We start from the raw sequence: 24,217 nt of genomic DNA on the forward strand, positions 1-24,217 counted from the left end.
TGTCAACAGTTCTTCTACAGTTCCTCTCTTCTCTCCTGGACCTGAACACTACTCTTTTCTCTGCTGTCCCCTTGGGCACTGAAGCTTCTTGTGATGGGTCATGGTTGGTGAAGGGCCCTGTCTGGTTTAGAACTAATTTGCAACTCTCATTTTATATTACTGTGGAATGTGGGAACACATGTTTCATGGAATCAGGATGTCCCTCTCACCTGACACGAACACTTCCCTAGACCGCTGTCGTGCGCTTAAAATTCCTTTATCAGGAAATAAATCCCTTGTATTCCATAAGTAAATATCAGGTTTCAATTGTGTGAAACCAAAAATAGATATAAGATAACATTTAAGACTCACAGCATCACATATAAGTGATTGAGAGTGGGGTTGGGAGTGGAGAGACGGTCAGAGCATTAAGGTCTGAAATCTAGATGAAATATGGGCTTAGGGCTCATCTGATATACTTGCTTTCTTCTGCTTTTTCCAAACATGCTTTATGACTTTGAAGACAGTAATAGAAAAAGGTTTTCACTGTTTATTCTCTGTCTTCTTTTTCAACCCTCCAGAACCCTCAACCTGCCACATTACCTTCACTGCCCCATATATACAACATAACTGTCCAAGTTGGTACTTTGACATGTTGCCCATGCATTTAGTACGAATCCTTTCATAGCTTTCATAATTCTACCTGCAGTCAGAAGGAAGAACTGGCCTAGTAACGTGTCTTGAGCAACTAATCTGCAAGCTTCTGAGGAATGTCGTTTTATAATGGGAAAGGAGGAAGAAGAGGAGAGAAAGAGAAAGAGGAGACACTTGAGACTTCAGAAGAGTCACCAGCTAAACATGTGCCAGAAGTCCAGGACCTAACCTGTCCCTCAAGCTCAGCCACATGTTCACTACTATAAAAATTTAAATATTATAATAGCTGGTTATAAAAATGAAATTACAGTATATAATTTATAATTGGGAAAACATAAAGTTGTTCAAAAATGAACACGTCTAATAAACTGCCAAGAAACATCACTGCTTATGTTTTGCTGTATTCAGTGTTAGGAGTTTTCTAGTTTCATAAACCCACAGACATGCATACATGTCTTTCAGGTTACTGATTTGTGATCTTTTATCTTTTGCAACATAGATGCCTCCAGCCATAATTTGCTCTCTATACGCTGCATTACGTTTATCCCTAAATTTCTTCTATGTTTTCTTTGCATTTTCATTCACCCCATAGAATTTTCTATGTATTTCTTATTTCTTCTTCGAGCCATTGTTTATTTAAGAGTGTGTTTCTATACTCATAGATGTCACAGAAACAGAGAGTAAACTGGTGGTCAGCAGGGGCTGAAGGGTTCAGCAAAAGAGGAGATGTTGGGCAATGGATACAAGCCTGCAGCCATACGATGAAGAAGCTCTGGGAGTCTATGGAACATCATGGTGAGTCTAGTTAATAACACTCAGTTGTGTAGTTAAACTTGCTCAGAAAATAGACCTTAAGCATTCTCATCACACACACACACACACACACACACAAATACACAGACATAGACATATTTAAATGGTTAATGTTGAAGTGATTAATGTATTAAGTGACCAATGGTGGTAATCACTGCACAAAGTACACGTGTGTCAAATCATCCCATTATGCACCGTAAATATGTCCAATTTAATTTGTCAATTATACCTCAAAAATTCCGAATCGAAAAGATGAAAGAAGAACCCTCCTACAAAACAGTAACAAAGTTTGAGAATCTTTGGGTTCCTTCTCCTCCTTGCCTCTCTTAGGCTCTGATACTGTTCTCTGAGAGAGCTTCCCTTAACAATTCTTCTCTGTGGGCCGTGTATCCCTCTCACAGTGGATAATCCCTTCTAGTCACCTGTACTGACCACATCTGAAAGTGGTAGGGTATAAATTGGGGAAAGAGGGCTGGAATGTCATTACAATTCTTGAAAAATCAGTCTTTTTCGTTTTGGCACATAGTTTATTTAGTTGTCATTTTCCTCAAAAACTTATTAGACACCGGACATCATTCATTCCTCCAATCATTTCTGTGTCCCAGGGACCACACTCAGGTCCTTTTCTGGAAGTAATTTTCTGGCCTGATTAAATTGCTGCCTTGGTCCCTGAACATAATTTAACTACCATGAGGCTGCCTGGCACATAGTTGGAAAGACTACAACTTCTGTCTCTTTTCTCTGTTGTTACAGTCAACTGAAATTGGACTTCAAGTTCAAAACCACTTCTAACCTCATCTCTTACTCTTTACGGCTTACAAGTGTTGACTTTCCTAATTCAACAAGGTTTTGAATATCTGGGCTGTATTTTTTCCTATTCATTTTTTTTTTTTAATTTCTGACCTGCCAACCAGAATTTTTTTTCCTGAACATATATTTATTGAAATACCCCGATCAAGTCAACAAGTGACCAATATTTGGTCTGCCTCTCAGAATACCATGGACAAAATTTACTGCAAATATTTTCCCATTGAATAAAATGTATCACCACATTTATGGCTTCCAATATCAGATTCCTTGCTTAACACCTCCAGACTCTACGCCAATGCCATAATTTTAAGATATGTTACAGAAGCATCCCTTCTCAAACACTAATTTCTGTGTCAGGTCAAATAACACTAGCTACAGGAGAGACAACTCCCAAATATCAGTGTTGATATCTCACTCATACAATTGTCTCATAAGCATCGGGCAGTAATCGGGACATCGTTTTTTTTCCTGCAGTTCTGGCATCTTGGACTCCTTTACTTCTAGGACCACAAGAAGAGATATGCTTAAAGAACACATCCCTTTTCACCGCTTACTGGACCTGTAAGCTACTCACTTAGAAAACAAGCTGCATAGCAACAGTCATTTTGTAAATCTAGATAAAGAGTGGAATCCCCAGTGTACCTCAAAAGTGGGGTCAAATCAGTCAAGAAAGCAATTTCAGACGTGAAAAAATATAATAAGACACTGAGGTTGTTGAGGTTTGCAGTAAGAAGAACGTGTTGTGCACATGGAGAGCAGGCAGCACTGTGCATGGTATGGACCCTTGAAACTTCCCTTTATTTGTACTGCCCATGTTTTCAGAACTACTATAATTTTATGCAGAATATCCCAATAATTTCCCAAAGCCTTTAATATTTCATATGATATTATAAATACCGTTATTTTGGAAAAGAATAGGAACACAGAATATGCAAGTGTAATATAGTTTAAGAATCACCTTATGCGCTGTACTAGGTATGTCTGAACCTCTTTCCTTCTAGAGCAAACATTGTGCTGGTGGTGATGGTGGTTACAGGCATGATGACACAGACAATGATAATTGGCCTCCTCAAAAAGTCCCAAATATGTGCCCGGCATTTTGGTAACTGAATTACACACATTCATGTAAATTTTATGCCTAAGCCTGTTGGCACTGTATATGTGATTTTCCCCACATTTTAATAAAGGGATTGAACTTCTGAGGAGTTAAATAATTTGTTGCTCAAATCAATCAAACAATAATTAAGAAAATAACCTGGATATGAAATTATATACAAATAATCATGGATATAACTCAAAATTCGTATAACACTGGTTGTGGGAGCCTGAAATTTGGATCGAAAAAGGATAGAAATCAACCAAAATTATGATATGATATGGCTAAAAGCAGGTTTTAAAAGAAAGAAAATACTTTTACCATCACAAAAATGAAGTGTGTTTTATTCAGGAAATGGAGGATAAGTAACAATTGCTCATCTGGTAGAAACCGCTGCCCAGGTGACAGACAGACACAGAAGACAGTGAGAGAATCCTCAGAGGGTACCCAGGAGGAGAGATACTGCTCTTCCTTCTGAGGCTCTGTGATGCTTTCTTGAATACCTCCCAGAGGGAAGCAGCATAGCAGACTCAGATAGGAAACCTCTGACCGTCAAGAATCACCACACTCACACTGCAGGCTGAAGGGTGGAAAGCTTCTTCTGTATCCATGATAGGCTTTGAAGAGAAGATGAAGGTGGGGCTGTGGAACTAGGTGAGCCGATTGTCCTTATCCTTTCCAGATGCAGATAAAAGCTGAAGCTGTTACTTGTTCTTGGGTGGGCACTTCTGCTGGCATTGCTGGGGAGGTGTCACAGGAGGGCATTTCTCAGTGCACTTTATAGGTGGGCAAGGGTCTGAACCCTTGGTAGGTGAGCAAGGATCAGGGCACTTAGTTGGGCACACTGGAGTTTGCTTGTCCTGCTGCTTGCATTGCTGCTGTTGAGAAGACATTTTTCTGGGGTCTTAATATCTGAAAGAAAGTATATGACCGTGTTCACAAGAAGGAATTCCTTCAGAGAGAAGAGCCAAAGCTTTTATAACTCAAATAGACAGTATCTCTCCAATCTCTAAGTACGGGTTTTAATCTCTTTAATACCTTTTAATGAATTTCTGACTTCTCTCTCGTTCTTTAGCAAATCTATTCATCAGCCCGGAGAAAACATTGTCTTTTCTCATACAACATTTCCAAAGAAAATAGCTTTCTTTAAAAGAAACAAGCAATGTTTTCTCTTTGGGTTTCTTTCTTCTTCTTTTTTTTAATGAACACGTCATCTTCAAAAACAGCCATCACAAATTCTAGACTCCTGGGCTAGCTCACAAGCAATTTCTATCACCATTTTTTCTTATGAGGTCCCGACAGGATTACTTATGTACAAAGCAAAGGGCAATCAGGATGAATGTAAGGGCATCACACCTTCTAAGATAAATGCCTCTGAAATCACAGCAGAGGTCTGAGAGAAAGGCATAGAAAAATGTAAATACTTTACTCTTTATCCCTTCATGTCAAAATTTCCTGTTAATTTCTTTTTCAATAGAGGAATTCAAACTAGGTTTCAGAAATCTACTAAATACAATAGAACATTGGGCGCAGATTCCAAGTTCCCAACCACTAAGGAGCATTACACCCATGATCATAACTTTGGACCCATCAAATTTGCTGTCTCCAGCATAAACTCAACATTCAGGGGCCCGAGAACAAAGTTGAACTGAAGAATCAGACTCACCAGGATATCCAAAGTCAATCGGAACTCGAGCAGAAGGAAGATAGCTGTCGTGCAGCAGAGGCCCTTTTTATTGGGGTTTGCTGCCCCACCCAGGGGGAAGCGGAGCTACCAAAACTGGCCTGATTCAGTCATTTCCCAACCAAATGCAAATCCATCCTTAACTGGCTTGGCAGGGACTCTGAAAACAGGTAATGTCCTGCGCCAGCATCTCCTCACTAGATTATGTTCTCATGACTCACAGAGTCCCTGCCTTATTTCTCCGTTTCAGTGGTTTATGGCAGTGGGAGGATTTCGAAGCTTCTCTAACTTGTAGACAAAGGTTCCGTTTCTTGATTGGGGAAGATGACCCTTTTCTATCTTTCACTTTCCTTGACTTCTAAATCTGCCTGCCTAGTTGCACTTGAACTGGTGGCCATTTATTTGTACATGCTGGTTTGAGAAGGGCCTGGCTACCTGGTGACACCTTTCTCTTTATCTCAAGCCCATCTTATAATGCATTTCCTCTTGATCCATGGCTTGCTAAGTGAAGTATCTTCTCTTCTAAAATGGACTGAAGGAGGGTTGCAGATCATCTCCGATGACTTCCCACCGTGATACTTAGATACGTTTAATAAAGTGATGACCTCAAGGGACCAACTTTCATTGCTTTGCTCCTTCAAATTAAGAACATCCAGCAGTCACATTCCTATGAATTTGGTAAATCTGTTTCACTTCCGGCCACAAGGAGGTCACTACGTGCGTAGCATCACCTACCATAATTCCAATCAGCTGGCAGATCACAACTTAGACTTACAATACAAACCAAGCCTTTTACTCATACCTCCCAAACGTGATATACCACCTGCTCTTACCTAATTTCTCCCAAAGGATCTCTTTGGATTTCTTCAACTTTTGAAGAAAGCTCAGAGGGGTGTTTAAGTATTCTGGCTTCCTGTCCCTTTGAAATTTTTGGAAAACCCTATCTAATAGGCAATGCCATTCAAGTCTCTAATTTTATATGTATTTAATATTTACGAATTATTTAAATACATGTCGTTTCACATCAAATCTAGGGGTAAATTCAAGAGAAACTTGATATTCCTTTTTTAAACATGCAGTCACTGAAGTTCATTGCCATTCATATAAAACTTCTTCATGATTAATAATAATTTTGTTAAAATTTTAACCTACATTTTACATTTTCCATTTCGCTCACCGTGGAACATATGTCAAATAAGCGTATTTCCTGCTCTACATTCTTCATACAATTTGTCAGTGTGATGGAAGAAAAGTTTGGTGGTTAATTTATGGGTCACCTTCCCTGGCATATGGTCCCCGGTTATCTGCTGAAACATTATTCTGGGTGTTTCTGTAAGGATGCTTTTGCACGAGAGTATTATTTACATCAGTGGCCTGAGTAAAGGCGGTTGCCCTCTATAGGGTGGGAATTCCTCTTCCAATCCACTGACCGCCTGAGTAGAACAAGGCTGACCATCACCGAGGTGAAAGATGATTCTCCTGATGCATGGGCTTCCAGAAGTCTCTCAGCTCTGCAGATTTTGAGTTTGCCAAACTTTGTAATCTCTCTATCTCTCTCAATCAATCTCTCTCTCTCTCTCTGTCTCTCTCTCTCTATCTCTATCTCTCACTGTCTCTCACTTTCTGTAACATATTTCTGTATGTATATATATATTTATATTTTGCAATATTTAATTTGAATATTTCATCTGCCTTATCATGTACATGATTACCTATGGTCAATTAAAATTACAAATTTTCCAAATTACTATAAAGTGAAGTTAAAGTAGAAATTACTAATGTTACATGACACATCTGATGTGGAATTATGGCAAATATAATGAGCTTGTAGCAAATAACTGAAGTCAGGATCCAGTGCCCTAGCATGTTCTCCAAATATCTTATTTCTACCTTTTCAGAATTTAGTTGTCAACAGTTCTTCTACAGTTCCTCTCTTCTCTCCTGGACCTGAACACTACTCTTTTCTCTGCTGTCCCCTTGGGCACTGAAGCTTCTTGTGATGGGTCATGGTTGGTGAAGGGCCCTGTCTGGTTTAGAACTAATTTGCAACTCTCATTTTATATTACTGTGGAATGTGGGAACACATGTTTCATGGAATCAGGATGTCCCTCTCACCTGACACGAACACTTCCCTAGACCGCTGTCGTGCGCTTAAAATTCCTTTATCAGGAAATAAATCCCTTGTATTCCATAAGTAAATATCAGGTTTCAATTGTGTGAAACCAAAAATAGATATAAGATAACATTTAAGACTCACAGCATCACATATAAGTGATTGAGAGTGGGGTTGGGAGTGGAGAGACGGTCAGAGCATTAAGGTCTGAAATCTAGATGAAATATGGGCTTAGGGCTCATCTGATATACTTGCTTTCTTCTGCTTTTTCCAAACATGCTTTATGACTTTGAAGACAGTAATAGAAAAAGGTTTTCACTGTTTATTCTCTGTCTTCTTTTTCAACCCTCCAGAACCCTCAACCTGCCACATTACCTTCACTGCCCCATATATACAACATAACTGTCCAAGTTGGTACTTTGACATGTTGCCCATGCATTTAGTACGAATCCTTTCATAGCTTTCATAATTCTACCTGCAGTCAGAAGGAAGAACTGGCCTAGTAACGTGTCTTGAGCAACTAATCTGCAAGCTTCTGAGGAATGTCGTTTTATAATGGGAAAGGAGGAAGAAGAGGAGAGAAAGAGAAAGAGGAGACACTTGAGACTTCAGAAGAGTCACCAGCTAAGCATGTGCCAGAAGTCCAGGACCTAACCTGTCCCTCAAGCTCAGCCACATGTTCACTACTATAAAAATTTAAATATTATAATAGCTGGTTATAAAAATGAAATTACAGTATATAATTTATAATTGGGAAAACATAAAGTTGTTCAAAAATGAACACGTCTAATAAACTGCCAAGAAAAATCACTGCTTATGTTTTGCTGTATTCAGTGTTAGGTGTTTTCTAGTTTCATAAACCCACAGACATGCATACATGTCTTTCAGGTTACTGATTTGTGATCTTTTATCTTTTGCAACATAGATGCCTCCAGCCATAATTTGCTCTCTATACGCTGCATTACATTTATCCCTAAATTTCTTCTATGTTTTCTTTGCATTTTCATTCACCCCATAGAATTTTCTATGTATTTCTTATTTCTTCTTTGAGCCATTGTTTATTTAAGAGTGTGTTTCTATACTCATAGATGTCACAGAAACAGAGAGTAAACTGGTGGTCAGCAGGGGCTGAAGGGTTCAGCAAAAGAGGAGATGTTGGGCAATGGATACAAGCCTGCAGTCATACGATGAAGAAGCTCTGGGAGTCTATGGAACATTATGGTGAGTCTAGTTAATAACACTCAGTTGTGTAGTTAAACTTGCTCAGAAAATAGACCTTAAGCATTCTCATCACACACACACACACACACACAAATACACAGACATAGACATATTTAAATGGTTAATGTTGAAGTGATTAATGTATTAAGTGACCAATGGTGGTAATCACTGCACAAAGTACACGTGTGTCAAATCATCCCATTATGCACCGTAAATATGTCCAATTTAATTTGTCAATTATACCTCAAAAATTCCGAATCGAAAAGATGAAAGAAGAACCCTCCTACAAAACAGTAACAAAGTTTGAGAATCTTTGGGTTCCTTCTCCTCCTTGCCTCTCTTAGGCTCTGATACTGTTCTCTGAGAGAGCTTCCCTTAACAATTCTTCTCTGTGGGCCGTGTATCCCTCTCACAGTGGATAATCCCTTCTAGTCACCTGTACTGACCACATCTGAAAGTGGTAGGGTATAAATTGGGGAAAGAGGGCTGGAATGTCATTACAATTCTTGAAAAATCAGTCTTTTTCGTTTTGGCACATAGTTTATTTAGTTGTCATTTCCCTCAAAAACTTATTAGACACCGGACATCATTCATTCCTCCAATCATTTCTGTGTCCCAGGGACCACACTCAGGTCCTTTTCTGGAAGTAATTTTCTGGCCTGATTAAATTGCTGCCTTGGTCCCTGAACATAATTTAACTACCATGAGGCTGCCTGGCACATAGTTGGAAAGACTACAACTTCTGTCTCTTTTCTCTGTTGTTACAGTCAACTGAAATTGGACTTCAAGTTCAAAACCACTTCTAACCTCATCTCTTACTCTTTACGGCTTACAAGTGTTGACTTTCCTAATTCAACAAGGTTTTGAATATCTGTGCTGTATTTTTTCCTATTCATTTTTTTTTATTTCTGACCTGCCAACCAGAATTTTTTTTTCCTGAACATATATTTATTGAAATACCCCGATCAAGTCAACAAGTGACCAATATTTGGTCTGCCTCTCAGAATACCATGGACAAAATTTACTGCAAATATTTTCCCATTGAATAAAATGTATCACCACATTTATGGCTTCCAATATCAGATTCCTTGCTTAACACCTCCAGACTCTACGCCAATGCCATAATTTTAAGATATGTTACAGAAGCATCCCTTCTCAAACACTAATTTCTGTGTCAGGTCAAATAACACTAGCTACAGGAGAGACAACTCCTAAATATCAGTGTTGATATCTCACTCATACAATTGTCTCATAAGCATCGGGCAGTAATCGGGACATCGTTTTTTTTCCTGCAGTTCTGGCATCTTGGACTCTTTTACTTCTAGGACCACAAGAAGAGATATGCTTAAAGAACACATCCCTTTTCACCGCTTACTGGACCTGTAAGCTACTCACTTAGAAAACAAGCTGCATAGCAACAGTCATTTTGTAAATCTAGATAAAGAGTGGAATCCCCAGTGTACCTCAAAAGTGGGGTCAAATCAGTCAAGAAAGCAATTTCAGACGTGAAAAAATATAATAAGACACTGAGGTTGTTGAGGTTTGCAGTAAGAAGAACGTGTTGTGCACATGGAGAGCAGGCAGCACTGTGCATGGTAAGGACCCTTGAAACTTCCCTTTATTTGTACTGCCCATGTTTTCAGAACTACTATAATTTTATGCAGAATATCCCAATAATTTCCCAAAGCCTTTAATATTTCATATGATATTATAAATACCGTTATTTTGGAAAAGAATAGGAACACAGAATATGCAAGTGTAATATAGTTTAAGAATCACCTTATGCGCTGTACTAGGTATGTCTGAACCTCTTTCCTTCTAGAGCAAACATTGTGGTGGTGGTGATGGTGGTTACAGGCATGATGACACAGACAATGATAATTGGCCTCCTCAAAAAGTCCCAAATATGTGCCCGGCATTTTGGTAACTGAATTACACACATTCATGTAAATTTTATGCCTAAGCCTGTTGGCACTGTATATGTGATTTTCCCCACATTTTAATAAAGGGATTGAACTTCTGAGGAGTTAAATAATTTGTTGCTCAAATCAATCAAACAATAATTAAGAAAATAACCTGGATATGAAATTATATACAAATAATCATGGATATAACTCAAAATTCGTATAACACTGGTTGTGGGAGCCTGAAATTTGGATCGAAAAAGGATAGAAATCAACCAAAATTATGATATGATATGGCTAAAAGCAGGTTTTAAAAGAAAGAAAATACTTTTACCATCACAAAAATGAAGTGTGTTTTATTCAGGAAATGGAGGATAAGTAACAATTGCTCATCTGGTAGAAACCGCTGCCCAGGTGACAGACAGACACAGAAGACAGTGAGAGAATCCTCAGAGGGTACCCAGGAGGAGAGATACTGCTCTTCCTTCTGAGGCTCTGTGATGCTTTCTTGAATACCTCCCAGAGGGAAGCAGCATAGCAGACTCAGATAGGAAACCTCTGACCGTCAAGAATCACCACACTCACACTGCAGGCTGAAGGGTGGAAAGCTTCTTCTGTATCCATGATAGGCTTTGAAGAGAAGATGAAGGTGGGGCTGTGGAACTAGGTGAGCCGATTGTCCTTATCCTTTCCAGATGCAGATAAAAGCTGAAGCTGTTACTTGTTCTTGGGTGGGCACTTCTGCTGGCATTGCTGGGGAGGTGTCACAGGAGGGCATTTCTCAGTGCACTTTATAGGTGGGCAAGGGTCTGAACCCTTGGTAGGTGAGCAAGGATCAGGGCACTTAGTTGGGCACACTGGAGTTTGCTTGTCCTGCTGCTTGCATTGCTGCTGTTGAGAAGACATTTTTCTGGGGTCTTAATATCTGAAAGAAAGTATATGACCGTGTTCACAAGAAGGAATTCCTTCAGAGAGAAGAGCCAAAGCTTTTATAACTCAAATAGACAGTATCTCTCCAGTCTCTAAGTACGGGTTTTAATCTCTTTAATACCTTTTAATGAATTTCTGACTTCTCTCTCGTTCTTTAGCAAATCTATTCATCAGCCCGGAGAAAACATTGTCTTTTCTCATACAACATTTCCAAAGAAAATAGCTTTCTTTAAAAGAAACAAGCAATGTTTTCTCTTTGGGTTTCTTTCTTCTTCTTTTTTTTAATGAACACGTCATCTTCAAAAACGGCCATCACAAATTCTAGACTCCTGGGCTAGCTCACAAGCAATTTCTATCACCATTTTTTCTTATGAGGTCCCGACAGGATTACTTATGTACAAAGCAAAGAGCAATCAGGATGAATGTAAGGGCATCACACCTTCTAAGATAAATGCCTCTGAAATCACAGCAGAGGTCTGAGAGAAAGGCATAGAAAAATGTAAATACTTTACTCTTTATCCCTTCATGTCAAAATTTCCTGTTAATTTCTTTTTCAATAGAGGAATTCAAACTAGGTTTCAGAAATCTACTAAATACAATAGAACATTGGGCGCAGATTCCAAGTTCCCAACCACTAAGGAGCATTACACCCATGATCATAACTTTGGACCCATCAAATTTGCTGTCTCCAGCATAAACTCAACATTCAGGGGCCCGAGAACAAAGTTGAACTGAAGAATCAGACTCACCAGGATATCCAAAGTCAATCGGAACTCGAGCAGAAGGAAGATAGCTGTCGTGCAGCAGAGGCCCTTTTTATTGGGGTTTGCTGCCCCACCCAGGGGGAAGCGGAGCTACCAAAACTGGCCTGATTCAGTCATTTCCCAACCAAATGCAAATCCATCCTTAACTGGCTTGGCAGGGACTCTGAAAACAGGTAATGTCCTGCGCCAGCATCTCCTCACTAGATTATGTTCTCATGACTCACAGAGTCCCTGCCTTATTTCTCCGTTTCAGTGGTTTATGGCAGTGGGAGGATTTCGAAGCTTCTCTAACTTGTAGACAAAGGTTCCGTTTCTTGATTGGGGAAGATGACCCTTTTCTATCTTTCACTTTCCTTGACTTCTAAATCTGCCTGCCTAGTTGCACTTGAACTGGTGGCCATTTATTTGTACATGCTGGTTTGAGAAGGGCCTGGCTACCTGGTGACACCTTTCTCTTTATCTCAAGCCCATCTTATAATGCATTTCCTCTTGATCCATGGCTTGCTAAGTGAAGTATCTTCTCTTCTAAAATGGACTGAAGGAGGGTTGCAGATCATCTCCGATGACTTCCCACCGTGATACTTAGATACGTTTAATAAAGTGATGACCTCAAGGGACCAACTTTCATTGCTTTGCTCCTTCAAATTAAGAACATCCAGCAGTCACATTCCTATGAATTTGGTAAATCTGTTTCACTTCCGGCCACAAGGAGGTCACTACGTGCGTAGCATCACCTACCATAATTCCAATCAGCTGGCAGATCACAACTTAGACTTACAATACAAACCAAGCCTTTTACTCATACCTCCCAAACGTGATATACCACCTGCTCTTACCTAATTTCTCCCAAAGGATCTCTTTGGATTTCTTCAACTTTTGAAGAAAGCTCAGAGGGGTGTTTAAGTATTCTGGCTTCCTGTCCCTTTGAAATTTTTGGAAAACCCTATCTAATAGGCAATGCCATTCAAGTCTCTAATTTTATATGTATTTAATATTTACGAATTATTTAAATACATGTCGTTTCACATCAAATCTAGGGGTAAATTCAAGAGAAACTTGATATTCCTTTTTTAAACATGCAGTCACTGAAGTTCATTGCCATTCATATAAAACTTCTTCATGATTAATAATAATTTTGTTAAAATTTTAACCTACATTTTACATTTTCCATTTCGCTCACCGTGGAACATATGTCAAATAAGCGTATTTCCTGCTCTACATTCTTCATACAATTTGTCAGTGTGATGGAAGAAAAGTTTGGTGGTTAATTTATGGGTCACCTTCCCTGGCATATGGTCCCCGGTTATCTGCTGAAACATTATTCTGGGTGTTTCTGTAAGGATGCTTTTGCACGAGAGTATTATTTACATCAGTGGCCTGAGTAAAGGCGGTTGCCCTCTATAGGGTGGGAATTCCTCTTCCAATCCACTGACCGCCTGAGTAGAACAAGGCTGACCATCACCGAGGTGAAAGATGATTCTCCTGATGCATGGGCTTCCAGAAGTCTCTCAGCTCTGCAGATTTTGAGTTTGCCAAACTTTGTAATCTCTCTATCTCTCTCAATCAATCTCTCTCTCTCTCTCTGTCTCTCTCTCTCTATCTCTATCTCTCACTGTCTCTCACTTTCTGTAACATATTTCTGTATGTATATATATATTTATATTTTGCAATATTTAATTTGAATATTTCATCTGCCTTATCATGTACATGATTACCTATGGTCAATTAAAATTACAAATTTTCCAAATTACTATAAAGTGAAGTTAAAGTAGAAATTACTAATGTTACATGACACATCTGATGTGGAATTATGGCAAATATAATGAGCTTGTAGCAAATAACTGAAGTCAGGATCCAGTGCCCTAGCATGTTCTCCAAATATCTTATTTCTACCTTTTCAGAATTTAGTTGTCAACAGTTCTTCTACAGTTCCTCTCTTCTCTCCTGGACCTGAACACTACTCTTTTCTCTGCTGTCCCCTTGGGCACTGAAGCTTCTTGTGATGGTTCATGGTTGGTGAAGGGCCCTGTCTGGTTTAGAACTAATTTGCAACTCTCATTTTATATTACTGTGGAATGTGGGAACACATGTTTCATGGAATCAGGATGTCCCTCTCACCTGACACGAACACTTCCCTAGACCGCTGTCGTGCGCTTAAAATTCCTTTATCAGGAAATAAATCCCTTGTATTCCATAAGTAAATATCAGGTTTCAATTGTGTGAAACCAAAAATAGATATAAGATAACATTTAAGACTCACAGCATCACATATAAGTGATTGAGAGTGGGGTTGGGAGTGGAGAGACGGTCAGAGCATTAAGGTCTGAAATCTAGATGAAATATGGGCTTAGGGCTCATCTGATATACTTGCTTTCTTCTGCTTTTTCCAAACATGCTTTATGACTTTGAAGACAGTAATAGAAAAAGGTTTTCACTGTTTATTCTCTGTCTTCTTTTTCAACCCTCCAGAACCCTCAACCTGCCACATTACCTTCACTGCCCCATATATACAACATAACTGTCCAAGTTGGTACTTTGACATGTTGCCCATGCATTTAGTACGAATCCTTTCATAGCTTTCATAATTCTACCTGCAGTCAGAAGGAAGAACTGGCCTAGTAACGTGTCTTGAGCAACTAATCTGCAAGCTTCTGAGGAATGTCGTTTTATAATGGGAAAGGAGGAAGAAGAGGAGAGAAAGAGAAAGAGGAGACACTTGAGACTTCAGAAGAGTCACCAGCTAAGCATGTGCCAGAAGTCCAGGACCTAACCTGTCCCTCAAGCTCAGCCACATGTTCACTACTATAAAAATTTAAATATTATAATAGCTGGTTATAAAAATGAAATTACAGTATATAATTTATAATTGGGAAAACATAAAGTTGTTCAAAAATGAACACGTCTAATAAACTGCCAAGAAAAATCACTGCTTATGTTTTGCTGTATTCAGTGTTAGGAGTTTTCTAGTTTCATAAACCCACAGACATGCATACATGTCTTTCAGGTTACTGATTTGTGATCTTTTATCTTTTGCAACATAGATGCCTCCAGCCATAATTTGCTCTCTATACGCTGCATTACATTTATCCCTAAATTTCTTCTATGTTTTCTTTGCATTTTCATTCACCCCATAGAATTTTCTATGTATTTCTTATTTCTTCTTCGAGCCATTGTTTATTTAAGAGTGTGTTTCTATACTCATAGATGTCACAGAAACAGAGAGTAAACTGGTGGTCAGCAGGGGCTGAAGGGTTCAGCAAAAGAGGAGATGTTGGGCAATGGATACAAGCCTGCAGTCATACGATGAAGAAGCTCTGGGAGTCTATGGAACATCATGGTGAGTCTAGTTAATAACACTCAGTTGTGTAGTTAAACTTGCTCAGAAAATAGACCTTAAGCATTCTCATCACACACACACACACACACACAAATACACAGACATAGACATATTTAAATGGTTAATGTTGAAGTGATTAATGTATTAAGTGACCAATGGTGGTAATCACTGCACAAAGTACACGTGTGTCAAATCATCCCATTATGCACCGTAAATATGTCCAATTTAATTTGTCAATTATACCTCAAAAATTCCGAATCGAAAAGATGAAAGAAGAACCCTCCTACAAAACAGTAACAAAGTTTGAGAATCTTTGGGTTCCTTCTCCTCCTTGCCTCTCTTAGGCTCTGATACTGTTCTCTGAGAGAGCTTCCCTTAACAATTCTTCTCTGTGGGCCGTGTATCCCTCTCACAGTGGATAATCCCTTCTAGTCACCTGTACTGACCACATCTGAAAGTGGTAGGGTATAAATTGGGGAAAGAGGGCTGGAATGTCATTACAATTCTTGAAAAATCAGTCTTTTTCGTTTTGGCACATAGTTTATTTAGTTGTCATTTCCCTCAAAAACTTATTAGACACCGGACATCATTCATTCCTCCAATCATTTCTGTGTCCCAGGGACCACACTCAGGTCCTTTTCTGGAAGTAATTTTCTGGCCTGATTAAATTGCTGCCTTGGTCCCTGAACATAATTTAACTACCATGAGGCTGCCTGGCACATAGTTGGAAAGACTACAACTTCTGTCTCTTTTCTCTGTTGTTACAGTCAACTGAAATTGGACTTCAAGTTCAAAACCACTTCTAACCTCATCTCTTACTCTTTACGGCTTACAAGTGTTGACTTTCCTAATTCAACAAGGTTTTGAATATCTGTGCTGTATTTTTTCCTATTCATTTTTTTTTATTTCTGACCTGCCAACCAGAATTTTTTTTTCCTGAACATATATTTATTGAAATACCCCGATCAAGTCAACAAGTGACCAATATTTGGTCTGCCTCTCAGAATACCATGGACAAAATTTACTGCAAATATTTTCCCATTGAATAAAATGTATCACCACATTTATGGCTTCCAATATCAGATTCCTTGCTTAACACCTCCAGACTCTACGCCAATGCCATAATTTTAAGATATGTTACAGAAGCATCCCTTCTCAAACACTAATTTCTGTGTCAGGTCAAATAACACTAGCTACAGGAGAGACAACTCCTAAATATCAGTGTTGATATCTCACTCATACAATTGTCTCATAAGCATCGGGCAGTAATCGGGACATCGTTTTTTTTCCTGCAGTTCTGGCATCTTGGACTCTTTTACTTCTAGGACCACAAGAAGAGATATGCTTAAAGAACACATCCCTTTTCACCGCTTACTGGACCTGTAAGCTACTCACTTAGAAAACAAGCTGCATAGCAACAGTCATTTTGTAAATCTAGATAAAGAGTGGAATCCCCAGTGTACCTCAAAAGTGGGGTCAAATCAGTCAAGAAAGCAATTTCAGACGTGAAAAAATATAATAAGACACTGAGGTTGTTGAGGTTTGCAGTAAGAAGAACGTGTTGTGCACATGGAGAGCAGGCAGCACTGTGCATGGTAAGGACCCTTGAAACTTCCCTTTATTTGTACTGCCCATGTTTTCAGAACTACTATAATTTTATGCAGAATATCCCAATAATTTCCCAAAGCCTTTAATATTTCATATGATATTATAAATACCGTTATTTTGGAAAAGAATAGGAACACAGAATATGCAAGTGTAATATAGTTTAAGAATCACCTTATGCGCTGTACTAGGTATGTCTGAACCTCTTTCCTTCTAGAGCAAACATTGTGGTGGTGGTGATGGTGGTTACAGGCATGATGACACAGACAATGATAATTGGCCTCCTCAAAAAGTCCCAAATATGTGCCCGGCATTTTGGTAACTGAATTACACACATTCATGTAAATTTTATGCCTAAGCCTGTTGGCACTGTATATGTGATTTTCCCCACATTTTAATAAAGGGATTGAACTTCTGAGGAGTTAAATAATTTGTTGCTCAAATCAATCAAACAGTAATTAAGAAAATAACCTGGATATGAAATTATATACAAATAATCATGGATATAACTCAAAATTCGTATAACACTGGTTGTGGGAGCCTGAAATTTGGATCGAAAAAGGATAGAAATCAACCAAAATTATGATATGATATGGCTAAAAGCAGGTTTTAAAAGAAAGAAAATACTTTTACCATCACAAAAATGAAGTGTGTTTTATTCAGGAAATGGAGGATAAGTAACAATTGCTCATCTGGTAGAAACCGCTGCCCAGGTGACAGACAGACACAGAAGACAGTGAGAGAATCCTCAGAGGGTACCCAGGAGGAGAGATACTGCTCTTCCTTCTGAGGCTCTGTGATGCTTTCTTGAATACCTCCCAGAGGGAAGCAGCATAGCAGACTCAGATAGGAAACCTCTGACCGTCAAGAATCACCACACTCACACTGCAGGCTGAAGGGTGGAAAGCTTCTTCTGTATCCATGATAGGCTTTGAAGAGAAGATGAAGGTGGGGCTGTGGAACTAGGTGAGCCGATTGTCCTTATCCTTTCCAGATGCAGATAAAAGCTGAAGCTGTTACTTGTTCTTGGGTGGGCACTTCTGCTGGCATTGCTGGGGAGGTGTCACAGGAGGGCATTTCTCAGTGCACTTTATAGGTGGGCAAGGGTCTGAACCCTTGGTAGGTGAGCAAGGATCAGGGCACTTAGTTGGGCACACTGGAGTTTGCTTGTCCTGCTGCTTGCATTGCTGCTGTTGAGAAGACATTTTTCTGGGGTCTTAATACCTGAAAGAAAGTATATGACCGTGTTCACAAGAAGGAATTCCTTCAGAGAGAAGAGCCAAAGCTTTTATAACTCAAATAGACAGTATCTCTCCAATCTCTAAGTATGGGTTTTAATCTCTTTAATACCTTTTAATGAATTTCTGACTTCTCTCTCGTTCTTTAGCAAATCTATTCATCAGCCCGGAGAAAACATTGTCTTTTCTCATACAACATTTCCAAAGAAAATAGCTTTGTTTAAAAGAAACAAGCAATGTTTTCTCTTTGGGTTTCTTTCTTCTTCTTTTTTTTAATGAAAACGTCATCTTCAAAAACGGCCATCACAAATTCTAGATTCCTGGGCTAGCTCACAAGCAATTTCTATCACCATTTTTTCTTATGAGGTCCCGACACGATTACTTATGTACAAAGCAAAGAGCAATCAGGATGAATGTAAGGGCATCACACCTTCTAAGATAAATGCCTCTGAAATCACAGCAGAGGTCTGAGAGAAAGGCATAGAAAAATGTAAATACTTTACTCTTTATCCCTTCATGTCAAAATTTCCTGTTAATTTCTTTTTCAATAGAGGAATTCAAACTAGGTTTCAGAAATCTACTAAATACAATAGAACATTGGGCGCAGATTCCAAGTTCCCAACCACTAAGGAGCATTACACCCATGATCATAACTTTGGACCCATCAAATTTGCTGTCTCCAGCATAAACTCAACATTCAGGGGCCCGAGAACAAAGTTGAACTGAAGAATCAGACTCACCAGGATATCCAAAGTCAATCGGAACTCGAGCAGAAGGAAGATAGCTGTCGTGCAGCAGAGGCCCTTTTTATTGGGGTTTGCTGCCCCACCCAGGGGGAAGCGGAGCTACCAAAACTGGCCTGATTCAGTCATTTCCCAACCAAATGCAAATCCATCCTTAACTGGCTTGGCAGGGACTCTGAAAACAGGTAATGTCCTGCGCCAGCATCTCCTCACTAGATTATGTTCTCATGACTCACAGAGTCCCTGCCTTATTTCTCCGTTTCAGTGGTTTGTGGCAGTGGGAGGATTTCGAAGCTTCTCTAACTTGTAGACAAAGGTTCCGTTTCTTGATTGGGGAAGATGACCCTTTTCTATCTTTCACTTTCCTTGACTTCTAAATCTGCCTGCCTAGTTGCACTTGAACTGGTGGCCATTTATTTGTACATGCTGGTTTGAGAAGGGCCTGGCTACCTGGTGACACCTTTCTCTTTATCTCAAGCCCATCTTATAATGCATTTCCTCTTGATCCATGGCTTGCTAAGTGAAGTATCTTCTCTTCTAAAATGGACTGAAGGAGGGTTGCAGATCATCTCCGATGACTTCCCACCGTGATACTTAGATACGTTTAATAAAGTGATGACCTCAAGGGACCAACTTTCATTGCTTTGCTCCTTCAAATTAAGAACATCCAGCAGACAAACCCACAGCCAACATTGTCCTCAATGGTGAAAAACTGAAACCATTTCCACTAAGATCAGGAACAAGACAAGGCTGCCCACTCTCACCACTCTTATTCAACATAGTTTTGGAAGTTTTAGCCACAGCAATCAGAGAAGAAAAGGAAATAAAAGGAATCCAAATTGGAAAAGAAGAAGTAAAGCTGTCACTGTTTGCAGATGACATGATACTATACATAGAGAATCCTAAAGATGCTACTGAAAAACTACTAGAGCTAATCAATGAATTTGGTAAAGTAGCAGGATACAAAATTAATGCACAGAAATCTCTGGCATTCCTGTACACTAATGATGAGAAATCTGAAAATGAAATCAAGAAAACACTCCCATTTACCATTGCAACAAAAAGAATAAAATATCTAGGAATAAACCTACCTAAGTAGACAAAAGACCTGTATGCAGAAAATTATAAGACACTGATGAAAGAAATTAAAGATGATACAAATAGATGGAGAGATATACCATGCTCCTGGATTGGAAGAATCAATATTGTGAAAATGACTCTACTACCCAAAGCAATCTACAGATTCATTGCAATCCCTATCAAACTACCACTGGCATTTTTCACAGAACTAGAACAAAAAATTTCAAAATTTGTTTGGAAAAACAAAAGACCCCGAATAGCCAAAGCAATCTTGAGAACGAAAAACGGAGCTGGAGGAATCAGGCTCCCTGACTTCAGACTATACTACAAAGCTACAGTAATTAAGACAGTGTGGTACTGGCATAAAAACAGAAAGATAGATCAGTGGATCAGGATAGAAAGCCCAGAGATAAACCCACGCACATATGGCCAACTTATCTTTGATAAAGGAGGCAGGAATGTACAGTGGAGAAAGGACAGCCTCTTCAATAAGTGGTGCTGGGAAAACTGGACAGGGACATGTAAAAGTATGAGATTAGATCATTCCCTAACACCATACACAAAAATAAGCTCAAAATGGATTAAAGACCTAAATGTAAGGCCAGAAACTATCAAACTCTTAGAGGAAAACATAGGTAGAACAGTCTATGACATAAATCACAGCAAGATCCTTTTGGACACACCTCCTAGAGAAATGGAACTAAAAACAAAGATAAACAAATGGGACCTAATGAAACTTCAAAGCTTTTGCACAGCAAAGGAAACCATAAACAAGACCAAAAGACAACCCTCAGAATCGGAGAAAATATTTGCAAATGAAGCAACTGACAAAGGATTAATCTCCAAAATTTATAAACAGCTCATGCAGCTCAATAGCAAAAAAACAAACAACCCAATCCAAAAATGGGCAGAAGACTTCAATAGGCATTTCTCCAAAGAAGATATACAGACTGCCAACAAACACATGAAAGAATGCTCAACATCATTAATGATTAGAGAAATGCAAATCAAAACTACAATGAGATATCATCTCACACCAGTCAGAATGGCCATCATCAAGAAATCTAGAAACAATAAATGCTGGAGAGGGTGTGGAGAAAAGGGAACACTCTTGCACTGCTGGTGGGAATGTGAATTGGTACAGCCACTATGGAGAACAGTATGGAGGTTCCTTAAAAAACTAAAAATAGAACTACCATATGACCCAGCAATCCCACTACTAGGCATATACCCTGAGAAAACCATAATTCAAAAAGAGACATGTACCAAAATGTTCATTGCAGCTCTATTCACAATAGCCCGGAGCTGGAAACAACCTAAGTGTCCATCATCGGATGAATGGATAAAGAAGATGTGGCACATATATACAATGGAATATTACTCAGCCATAAAAAGAAACGAAACTGAGCTATTTGTAATGAGGTGGATAGACCTAGAGTCTGTCATACAGAGTGAAGTAAGTCAGAAAGAGAAAGACAAATACCGTATGCTAACACATATATATGGAATTTTAAAAAAAAAATGTCATGAAGAACCTAGGGGTAAAACGGGAATAAAGACACAGACCTACTTGAGAATGGACTTGAGGATATGGGGAGGGGGAAGGGTAAGCTGTGACAAAGGGAAAGAGAGGCATGGACATATATACACTACCAAACCTAAGGTAGATAGATAGTGGGAAGCAGCCGCAGAGCACAGGGAGATCAGCTCGGTGCTTTGTGACCGCCTGGAGGGGTGGGATGGGGAGGGTGGGAGGGAGGGAGATGCATGAGGGAAGGGATGTGGAACAGATGTATATGTATGACTGATTCACTTTGTTATAAAGCAGAAACTAATAAAAATAAAAAATAAAAAATAAAAAAAAAGAACATCCAGCAGTCACATACCTATGAATTTGGTAAATCTGTTTCACTTCCGGCCACAAGGAGGTCACTACGTGCATAGCATCACCTACCATAATTCCAGTCAGCTGGCAGATCACAACTTAGACTTACAATACAAACCAAGCCTTTTACTCATACCTCCCAAACGTGATATACCACCTGCTCTTACCTAATTTCTCCCAAAGGATCTCTGTGGATTTCTTCAACTTTTGAAGAAAGCTCTGAGGGGTCTTTAAGTATTCTGGCTTCCTGTCCCTTTGAAATTTTTGGAAAACCCTATCTAATAGGCAATGCCATTCAAGTCTCTAATTTTATATGTATTTAATATTTACGAATTATTTAAATACATGTCGTTTCACATCAAATCTAGGGGTAAATTCAAGAGAAGCTTGATATTCCTTTTTTAAACATGCAGTCACTGAAGTTCATTGCCATTCATATAAAACTTCTTCATGATTAATAATAATTTTGTTAAAATTTTAACCTACGTTTTACATTTTCCATTTCGCTCACCGTGGAACATATGTCAAATAAGCGTATTTCTTACTCTACATTCTTCATACAATTTGTCAGTGTGATGGAAGAAAAGTTTGGTGATTAGTTTATGGGTCACCTTCCCTGGCAATATGGTCCCCGGTTCTCTGCTGAAACATTATTCTGGGTGTTTCTGTAAGGATGCTTTTGCACGAGAGTATTATTTACATCAGTGGCCTGAGTAAAGGCGGTTGCCCTCTATAGGGTGGGAATTCCTCTTCCAATCCACTGACCGCCTGAATAGAAGAAGGCTGACCATCACCGAGGTAAAAGATGATTCTCCTGTTGCATGGGCTTCCAGAAGTCTCTCAGCTCTGCAGATTTTGAGTTTGCCAAACTTTGTAATCTCTCTATCTCTCTCAATCAATCTCTCTCTCTCTCTCTGTCTCTCTCTCTCTATCTCTATCTCTCACTGTCTCTCACTTTCTGTAACATATTTCTGTATGTATATATATATTTATATTTTGCAATATTTAATTTGAATATTTCATCTGCCTTATCATGTACATGATTACCTATGGTCAATTAAAATTACAAATTTTCCAAATTACTATAAAGTGAAGTTAAAGTAGAAATTACTAATGTTACATGACACATCTGATGTGGAATTATGGCAAATATAATGAGCTTGTAGCAAATAACTGAAGTCAGGATCCAGTGCCCTAGCATGTTCTCCAAATATCTTATTTCTACCTTTTCAGAATTTAGTTGTCAACAGTTCTTCTACAGTTCCTCTCTTCTCTCCTGGACCTGAACACTACTCTTTTCTCTGCTGTCCCCTTGGGCACTGAAGCTTCTTGTGATGGGTCATGGTTGGTGAAGGGCCCTGTCTGGTTTAGAACTAATTTGCAACTCTCATTTTATATTACTGTGGAATGTGGGAACACATGTTTCATGGAATCAGGATGTCCCTCTCACCTGACACGAACACTTCCCTAGACCGCTGTCATGCGATTAAAATTCCTTTATCAGGAAATAAATCCCTTGTATTCCATAAGTAAATATCAGGTTTCAATTGTGTGAAACCAAAAATAGATATAAGATAACATTTAAGACTCACAGCGTCCCATATAAGTGATTGAGAGTGGGGTTGGGAGTGGAGAGAAGGTCAGAGCATTAAGGTCTGAAATCTAGATGAAATATGAGCTTCGGGCTCATCTGATATACTTGCTTTCTTCTGCTTTTTCCAAACATGCTTTATGACTTTGAAGACAGTAAAGAAAAAGGTTTTCACTGTTTATTCTCTGTCTTCTTTTTCAACCCTCCAGAACCCTCAACCTGCCACATTACCTTCACTGCCCCATATATACAACATAACTGTCCAAGTTGGTACTTTGACATGTTGCCCATGCATTTAGTAAGAATCCTTTCATAGCTTTCATAATTCTACCTGCAGTCAGAAGGAAGAACTGGCCTAGTAACGTGTCTTGAGCAACTAACCTGCAAGCTTCTGAGGAATGTCGTTTTATAATGGGAAAGGAGGAAGAAGAGGAGATGAAGAGGAGAGAAAGAGAAAGAGGAGACACTTGAGATTTCAGAAGAGTCACCAGCTAAGCATGTGCCAGAAGTCCAGGACCTAACCTGTCCCTCAAGCTCAGCCACATGTTCACTACTATAAAAATTTAAATATTATAATAGCTGGTTATAAAAATGAAATTACAGTATATAATTTATAATTGGGAAAACATAAAGTTGTTCAAAAATGAACACGTCTAATAAACTGCCAAGAAAAATCACTGCTTATGTTTTGCTGTATTCAGTGTTAGGAGTTTTCTAGTTTCATAAACCCACAGACATGCATACATGTCTTTCAGGTTACTGATTTGTGA

General features: G+C 39.0%; 3 long non-coding RNA genes across 3 annotated transcripts; all 3 read right to left on the bottom strand.

Annotated features, from left to right (window-relative positions):
- Positions 1 to 3,680: 3,680 nt before the first annotated feature.
- LOC307048263 lies at positions 3,681 to 5,261 on the bottom strand. The gene is made up of 2 exons (XR_013810699.1): positions 5,019 to 5,261; positions 3,681 to 4,264 (listed from the first exon to the last, which is right to left on the bottom strand). It is a non-coding gene; the product is annotated as an uncharacterized lncRNA (long non-coding RNA).
- A 5,354-nt stretch (positions 5,262 to 10,615) lies between these two features.
- LOC307048391 lies at positions 10,616 to 12,196 on the bottom strand. Its single transcript, XR_013810703.1, has 2 exons — positions 11,954 to 12,196; positions 10,616 to 11,199 (listed from the first exon to the last, which is right to left on the bottom strand). It is a non-coding gene; the product is annotated as an uncharacterized lncRNA (long non-coding RNA).
- Positions 12,197 to 17,550: 5,354 nt separating this feature from the next.
- On the bottom strand, positions 17,551 to 19,131 carry LOC307048274. The gene is made up of 2 exons (XR_013810700.1): positions 18,889 to 19,131; positions 17,551 to 18,134 (listed from the first exon to the last, which is right to left on the bottom strand). It is a non-coding gene; the product is annotated as an uncharacterized lncRNA (long non-coding RNA).
- Between the last annotated feature and the right edge of the window lie 5,086 nt (positions 19,132 to 24,217).

This window comes from Hyperoodon ampullatus (assembly GCF_949752795.1).
Source record: "Hyperoodon ampullatus genome assembly, chromosome: 2".
NCBI lineage: Eukaryota > Metazoa > Chordata > Mammalia > Artiodactyla > Ziphiidae > Hyperoodon > Hyperoodon ampullatus.